The sequence below is a fragment of the Melitaea cinxia genome, chromosome 15 (assembly GCF_905220565.1).
Source record: "Melitaea cinxia chromosome 15, ilMelCinx1.1, whole genome shotgun sequence".
NCBI classification, from domain to species: domain Eukaryota; kingdom Metazoa; phylum Arthropoda; class Insecta; order Lepidoptera; family Nymphalidae; genus Melitaea; species Melitaea cinxia.
Genome location: NC_059408.1, coordinates 16,609,173 through 16,616,998, shown reverse-complemented (window position 1 = coordinate 16,616,998; position 7,826 = coordinate 16,609,173). Strand labels below are relative to the sequence as shown.

Sequence of the window (7,826 nt, the reverse complement as noted above, 5' to 3'; positions counted from 1 at the left end):
AATCTCATAGATGGCGTTTCTTTAAAATTGTCTTGTCTACTTATATTCATTTAATTATGTTTATCGGCTTAGTTACTTATATTGCGTAATTTTTATAGTATGAAGCTAGCTTATATAGCATAGTTATTAACATAATAACAACAACATTCAAATATGCGTCGTTTGATTACACGTTCTTACAGAATGCGTTGAGGAAATAAAGGTTCACTGCTCGTTCCCGGTAGGTAATAGCATGATAATATGTAGCCTATATGTTGACCCGACTTCTTAATAATATTCGTGCCAAATTTGAAGTAAATCCATGCGGTACTTTTTGAATTTATTCCGGACATACATACAGACAAACAGACAAACAGACAAAAATTCAAAAAACTATATTTTTGGCTTCGGTATCGAATGTAGATCACACCCCAAGTATTCTTTTAAAAAAATATTCAATGTACAGTTTTGACTTTCCTACCATTTTATTATATGTATTAGTACCATATCAAATGGTAAATAAACGAATCGAATAACGCCATCTATCGGAATATTATGGCACACAAAAACAACGAGGTCATTCGTTCAATAGATTTTACTCCTCGTGTTTTTTTCTTAACTGTATGAAAATCGATTCCTTAAGGATTAAGCAGATAAAAATTAACTTAAAATTACTTCAATTAATCGTTCCAATTGTTTTGAATATATAAATATTTTTGAAATTAAGCTTCTTTACGCACGCTTAACTTGGGGAGTAAGCTGTGAATGCGTGACGAGAGCGTTACGAAAAGTGTGATCGGGCGAGGCGAAAGGTAGTTGAGAGCGAGATATAAGTTAGTGAAGACAAAAAAGAGTTACGTTTCGTATATCACTGTAGGGATAGCTAAAGGAGTTTTACTTCAGTCGTGTGGTCTAAAGTACACTCGTTTTTTTATAGTGTACCTTATGACATAAAATTCAGTTTAAACATTTCTAAAAATAAAATTAAAATATTATGTAACTTTCTTCTTCTTCTTCTTCTTCTTAGTCGCACACTCTTGTCAGAGTGGTCGTGGCTGCGCTGACGAGGTACATAGTGGGGTGTTTGGTGGGTTGATAATATTTTCGAGGGTAGCTCTCCTGGCGATGTGCTTCCATTTCCCTCTGTTGGAGGCGTCGCGAGTACACTGGACCATGGTGGACTCAGTAGCTCTTATGATGACGTCTGTCCAGCGGGTTGGCGTCCGACCGCGTGCTCTCTTGCCTTCCACCTGGCCCTGCACCACTAGTTTCTCCATCGAGTTTTCATTTCTAGAGATGTGCCCAAAGAACTTCAGTATTCGTAGTTGTACAGTTGATGATAGTCTGTCTTTGATACGAAGTTCTCTGAGGATGGATACGTTGGTGCGAAACGCCGTCCACGGGATCTTTAGGAGGCGCCTCCAGCACCACATCTCTTAACTTTACTTACTTAAAAAAACTTACTACAATATCATCATTCCAGCCTATTGCAGTCCACTGCTGGACGTAGGCCTCCACAAGTTCGCGCCAAAAATGCGTGAACTCATGTGTTTTACCCATAGTCACCACGCAAGGCAGGCGGGTTGGTGACCGCAGAGCTGGCTTTGTCGCACCGAAGACGCTGCTGCCCGTCTTCGGCCTGTGTGTTTCAAAGCCAGCGTTAAAGATGGTTATCCCGCCATCGGTCGGCTTCTTAAGTTCCAAGATGGTAGTGGAACCTTGTTATCCCTTAGTCGCCTCTTACGACACCCACGGGAAGAGAGGGGGTGGCTATATTCTTTGGTGCCGTAGCCACACAGCACTACAATATATTAATCTGCAATAAAATAAAAAAAAATTAACAAACATTACAACTCATATCTTCGGTTGCAGCATTGTCAACAATATAAAGCAACTCATAATATTATGTATTATTTATTTCCTACATTTAAGTTTGCGGTGGACAGAAGATGAGACACCAAAAACATCTTTACTGTAATCGAGCTAAGGTCCATTTTAAAAAGCTTGTCTCTAGTAAATGTTCAAGTCCGCAATTACAGTAATAGTTTGTTTCAACCTAACTGTTTGTTTTTGCATTGTTACTGCGGTTTATACTTCTAATTATCAAACAAGCGGGTTTCTTGACCTCTGCCTTGCACGTGTGCCCGTAATTACGGATTAAGAATAACCGTCTGCATCCGCCATTTTGTTTTGATATTTCTATGCACTATGGGCTTGAAAAAACTATTTGAACTAATACAAATTTAACTGTATGGGAATGTTTAAATCTTCTCACTCACTCACTTCAGCCTAATACAGTCCACTGCTGGACATAGGCCTCCACAAGTTTTGCCCATAGTCACCACGCTGGGCAGGCGAGCTTTGGCCTGTGTATTTCAAAGCCAGCAGTTGGATGGATATCCCGCCATCGGTCGGCTTTTTAAGTTCCAAGGTGGTAGTGGAACTGTGTTATCTCTTAGTCGCCTCTTATCATTACATAATATAAAACAAAGTCGCTTCCCGCTGTCTGTATGCTTAGATTTTTAAAACTACGCAATGAATTGATGCAGTTTTCTTAATTAAATAAAGTGATTCCAGAAGAAGGTTTATATGTATAATATATGCATAATATAGTAGAGGAACACTGATAGTTTTTTCAACCGTGTGAAGTCAGGGCGGGTCGCTAGTCTAAAATCAGTACATTTATACCACTCTACGATTCTCCCATACATTATAAATCTATGCTTAAACAGTGTGTAGCTCTGATAAACAACGAAAATACGTAAAAAACCTTCTTAAAATCAAACTACTACGCTCGCTCGCTTGAGTTGGGCAGTAAGATGGTGAATACGTGATGAGAGCGTTATGAAAAGTGTGATCGGGCAAGGCAAACGCGGCAAGAGAGAGAGGCGCGAGTAGACATTTTCTTTAAAATAACAAAATACACTAAAACACACTTCTTTTTTTACATTTCCGACGCTATACATTTGATAGTTCTTATTCTAGCTACAAAGTGTGCTCTTAAGACATTCTCAGTCTCACTAAGAAAGTATCACCTCTTGAATGAGCTGTTAAAATTCATCTCTCTAGGGTTGCCAGTATTGACTTGATAAACAGTTTTTTAAACGAAACATTATAATTAAATGATACAAATAGCTTTTAAACTTAATTATGTGTTATTAATATAAATGTTCATTTTAATTTCAAAGACCTTAATATATATTTTTTAAACTAAAAATCAAAGAGATTTTCCATGCATAGAATTTGGTGTGATGTGTGCAATATAGAATTTTATTAAAAAGTTTAATTGTTATTTTAAATTTAAATTGTAGCAATTGTCGACAATAATTCAAGTCGATGGGATGCTTTATCTCCCAGCGCTAGCTATAATAATTATCGAACACAAATCGCCTAAAATTAAACAACACTGTTATTAAACTATTGATAACTGATTTCTTTCAAAATATTTATACGAGTATATTGGGATCCTTACAAACACTTAATTACATTTTTTTTTTATTAAAAAGTATCCTATGTTACTTCTAATACCTCCAAGAATATGTGTACAAAGTTTCATGATGATCGGTTAAGTAGTTTTCGCGAGAAAGCGTAGCAAACAAACTTATATTCACATTTATAATATTAGTAGGGATGTTTATTGCAATTGATAATCTTATTATGGAATTAACTGTCAACCCAAATACAGACCGCGGTGAATGAAGCTCTAGTAACGAAAAGTTTAACTTCATCTAGTTAATTGCAAATTATATTTTTAGTTTTCACATCAGGTCTATGTAATCCTAGCTCGGCAGTGAATTTAGCTACGTTCTCCGTCTGTCTGTCCACTTAAGAGGCCATTAGCACTGAATGCGTTGCGCATTAAAATTCATTTTCCTTCTGAAACGTTGCGAAGATTTCGTCTCGCGAGCGATGGGAATAAAGAAATACTTATGAATATTAATTACTCGTCATTATGAGTTCCGCTATGTTTTTACTGTCTTACAAATATACTTTCGAGTTGATCAAAGATTGTTGTGACGTCACAACAGTTAAGTAACTAACTACGTAAGTAGTTAGGAAATTTTCTTGATGAGTCTTTTAGTACATGATACGTATACGGGGGAGAATTTTTGTTGACTAAAAAGTAGATTTTTGATAATTGTACTAGTAATTAGAGAATAAGTTTTATATGATAAAGAAATTACTAGCTAAAGCTATTAATTCGATACAAGATTACATAAATGATAAGGGTGTATGCTGACTAGCCTGTTGGTTGATTCTCTCCCGAGTGTGGGTGTAATATTTATATTAATATATATATTATATTTATTTATTATATTTGTGCTGTGTGGCTACGGCACTAAAGAATATAGCCACCCCCTCTCTTCCCGTGGGTGTCGTAAGAGACGACTAAGGGATAACAAGGTTACGCTACCACCTTGGAACTTAAGAAGCCAACCGATGGCGGGATAACCATCTAACCACTGGCTTTGAAACAGACATGCCGAAGACGGGCAGCAGCGTCTTAGGTGCGACAAAGCCAGCCCTGCGATTACCAACCCGCCTGCCCAGCGTGGTGACTATGGGCAACACACATGAGTTCAGGTATTTTTGGCGCGAACTTGTGGAGGCCATGTCCAGCAGTGGACTGCAATAGGTTGGAATGATGATGATGATGATATTATATTTATTATAGTCGACTGCTATTAACTATAACAGTCGCCACGACCGTGTGAATGTTGCATTTAAAAGAAGAAGAAGAAGATAAACGTGTAAGGTTTTAGTGACGCTGTATTGTATGCAAGATATTATCAATTTGTATTAAAACACAATTTATATATTTTATTAAGAAAATAACTGCGAAGTTTCTTTTCTGTTATTATCTGTAGAATCTACATTCCAAATAGCCACCAATAATTAAAATTTAATATACACAAGATGACGATACTCTTGAATATGATTTAAATAAAGCTATTTTAATTTTGATTTTGAATTGTGTCTATTATAAACTTTTTTTAACGTGGGGAAAATCCATCATAGATACCCTTCAGCGCGGGGGCGCCAGAGGGTTATGTCAGACTCCTGCTGACTAAAAACCACCACGTGTGAGCAGTCATCCGCCTGGGTGAGGCGAAATGGGGTCGCGCTAGCATTCGCCATCTCGCCCCGACGGTTTCTATTATAAACTAGGTCAGCTCCTAATATTAGAGTAATTTTTATTCTTAGACCAACTTCTAGTGAAGTCCTCATTAGGTACGTACGGGAGGAGACAGCCATTCCTGTGTATTGGTGCGTACCCATCTAAGCACGTAATTTCGAATTCAAGTAAACAAAACACTGTCATTCCCAAGGAACATTTCGCAGTCTAAACTGAATACACGAAGGGGCGTATAAAATATACGTACATAACGTAGTGTTATAAAGACGCTACATACATTTTTATTACTTGACAAATTTCGCGGCGCACGGACGACGAGTCGCGACATAAATCAGACGAGAGGTTCGTCGAGTTCGTCGGCCATTAGCGACCTTTTTGTCGCGTAGCGTACATTCCCGTGCGTCGCATTATTGTGTTTTATTTCATCTTGTTTTTTTTTTGTTTTTTTTTTTGTCGCAATCCATAACAAACGTCGCTTTGATATCTTTGTTGAATAAATTTTGTCTCTATTATCCGTTTGTCTTGAGTGTTTTATTCGATCGTTATTTTTAGTGTGTTTTTGGGACTGCTTCTTAAATTTCGAGGTCATTATTTTGTTCCAATTTTACAGTCAAGTATCAAATGTTCTCAAAGAAATGTTCTCAATTCATACGAATTAGCATTTTTTGATTTTGTTAATTTTATCAAATTATCTCAATTGCTTTTTGTTTTTAGTTTTTATCAGGTGTTATATAGTTTTTAAGTTTGTTAAATATATTATATTTATACACGTATCTTATTATATCATAATATTAGATATTCTTCATTCAAGCTTCATTTCAGTACATTAAGTATTCATTCATTCATTCGTTCATTCATTCATTCATTTATTAGGCAACGTTAAATTGTTAACTATTAACAAAATCTGGTGGTGTAGATTTTGGTTCGATATTTATATTTGTCAAAATCCTACTTCTGCCTTGTTATGAATGGTAGTCTATGTCCAAGTAAAACGTCACTGTCATTACTGGTCTGTCACAGGAAACTTGGCACGTAGACGTCCATAGTCTTAAGAGCTACCTAATTATTAATGTCTTGAAGATTATATAGTTATATTTGTCCAACACCTGAGTTTTAATTAAACATAACCAAATATCTAACATACCTATATGGGTCTCTCTCTCTATAGAAAGAAGCCTATGCCCAGCTGTGGGATGTAACGGCTGAATCTGAATTTATATTAGTCAAAATGTGTTTTTTTATCCAATAGCGCTTGTTCTTGGTAGAGAAACTATTTACCAATTCTCAGTATCTATGTGGTGGATCAAGATTTACCTTTCCTCCTGTATAATGACTGGTTTGAGCAGCAGTGGGATATTTACGGGCTGATTTAATCAAATCTTGATTAAAAAATAGGTATTTTATTCAGAGCTGATTCAACGTAATAGCATTCTTATACGGGGCCAGAATACACCCAAAGAAAACTTCTCACATGAACTTCGTAGAACTACTTATAAATTTTTCGATCCAAAGTCAAACTAAACTTAAACTAGAAAAATTTCAATTACAATATACACACGTTTAGCTACATTTTAGTAACTAGCGGGTATATGTTGGTTGAAACTTAGAATAACGAAAATTCATCTGAGAAATCATTTTACTAGTGATATTGAGAAACAAAAACGTATTGGATTGGAGTATTGTCATCAATTTTATTAAACTAATAACTAAACTTAAAACAAAATTTACATTCTACGAAAACTTACCTCTTCATAAAAGATTGGCAGCGGTGGGATTCGAACCCACGCCTCCGAAGAGACTGGTGCCTTAAACCAGCGCCTTAGACCGCTCGGCCACGCTACCGTTGACGATGGCTTTAGAAATAAATATTATGTTACTAATAATGATTACCTTCGCTAATTTGAAATGAAATATATAGCAAATACCTGACCGCTGGGTAGGGTAACTCGTAGACAGGAGTAAAGTTTAATCCGCCATACAACTCTGGATCATTTGGAGGATAACTACCTCACTGAAAGTCACAATCATTATCATGATTATTTGTTACATATAGCCATTATATATACATTGCACACGGCACCTACGGCCAGACCTTAGACTCCACGTTGAACAAGCTCAGCAATTGCAAGCAAGCGTTGACGTCAATCATTGAAATGGAAATTTTCCTTCGAAGCCTGAACTTTTGGTACAACCATCGACCGACTGCCATTATTTTAATTTAGTTATAACTTTTTTTATTTTTTGTGATACACTTAATAAATTAATTTTAAATTTAATTTGCATTTATTTTTGGATCCTCCAGCTACATCCATCGTAATTTATGTAATAAATACTGATATTTTCATAATATCTTTAATGATTGGTGATAAACAACGACTCAAATAAAATTTAATTCACACAGCGGTCATCGAATCCACGACTGTCGGCTTGAGTCAATTTTTCCCCACATCTTTACTAGGTCACCTTATCTAACAAGAGTTGAAACTTATGTTACAATCCAAGAATGAAAACGCAGAATATTACACAGTAAAAATAAATATACGTATAAGAGGGTATGTCACTCCTTTTGTTAGAGATTAATAAATCAACGGGATTGAAGCATTAGAAGAGGCCATTAGTGGCTCGTGTGTAATGGAACTGAGAATACTCCGGTTGATGTGAAAGTAAGCACTTATATGTATTGCGGACTCCATGAAATCATAAACTAATA

The 7,826-nt window shown here is 36.0% G+C and overlaps 1 non-coding gene across 1 annotated transcript; it reads right to left on the bottom strand.

Moving 5' to 3' along the window:
- Positions 1-6,876: 6,876 nt before the first annotated feature.
- Trnal-aag lies at positions 6,877-6,958 on the bottom strand. Its single transcript has one exon. It is a non-coding gene; the product is annotated as a tRNA-Leu (tRNA).
- Positions 6,959-7,826: the final 868 nt, after the last annotated feature.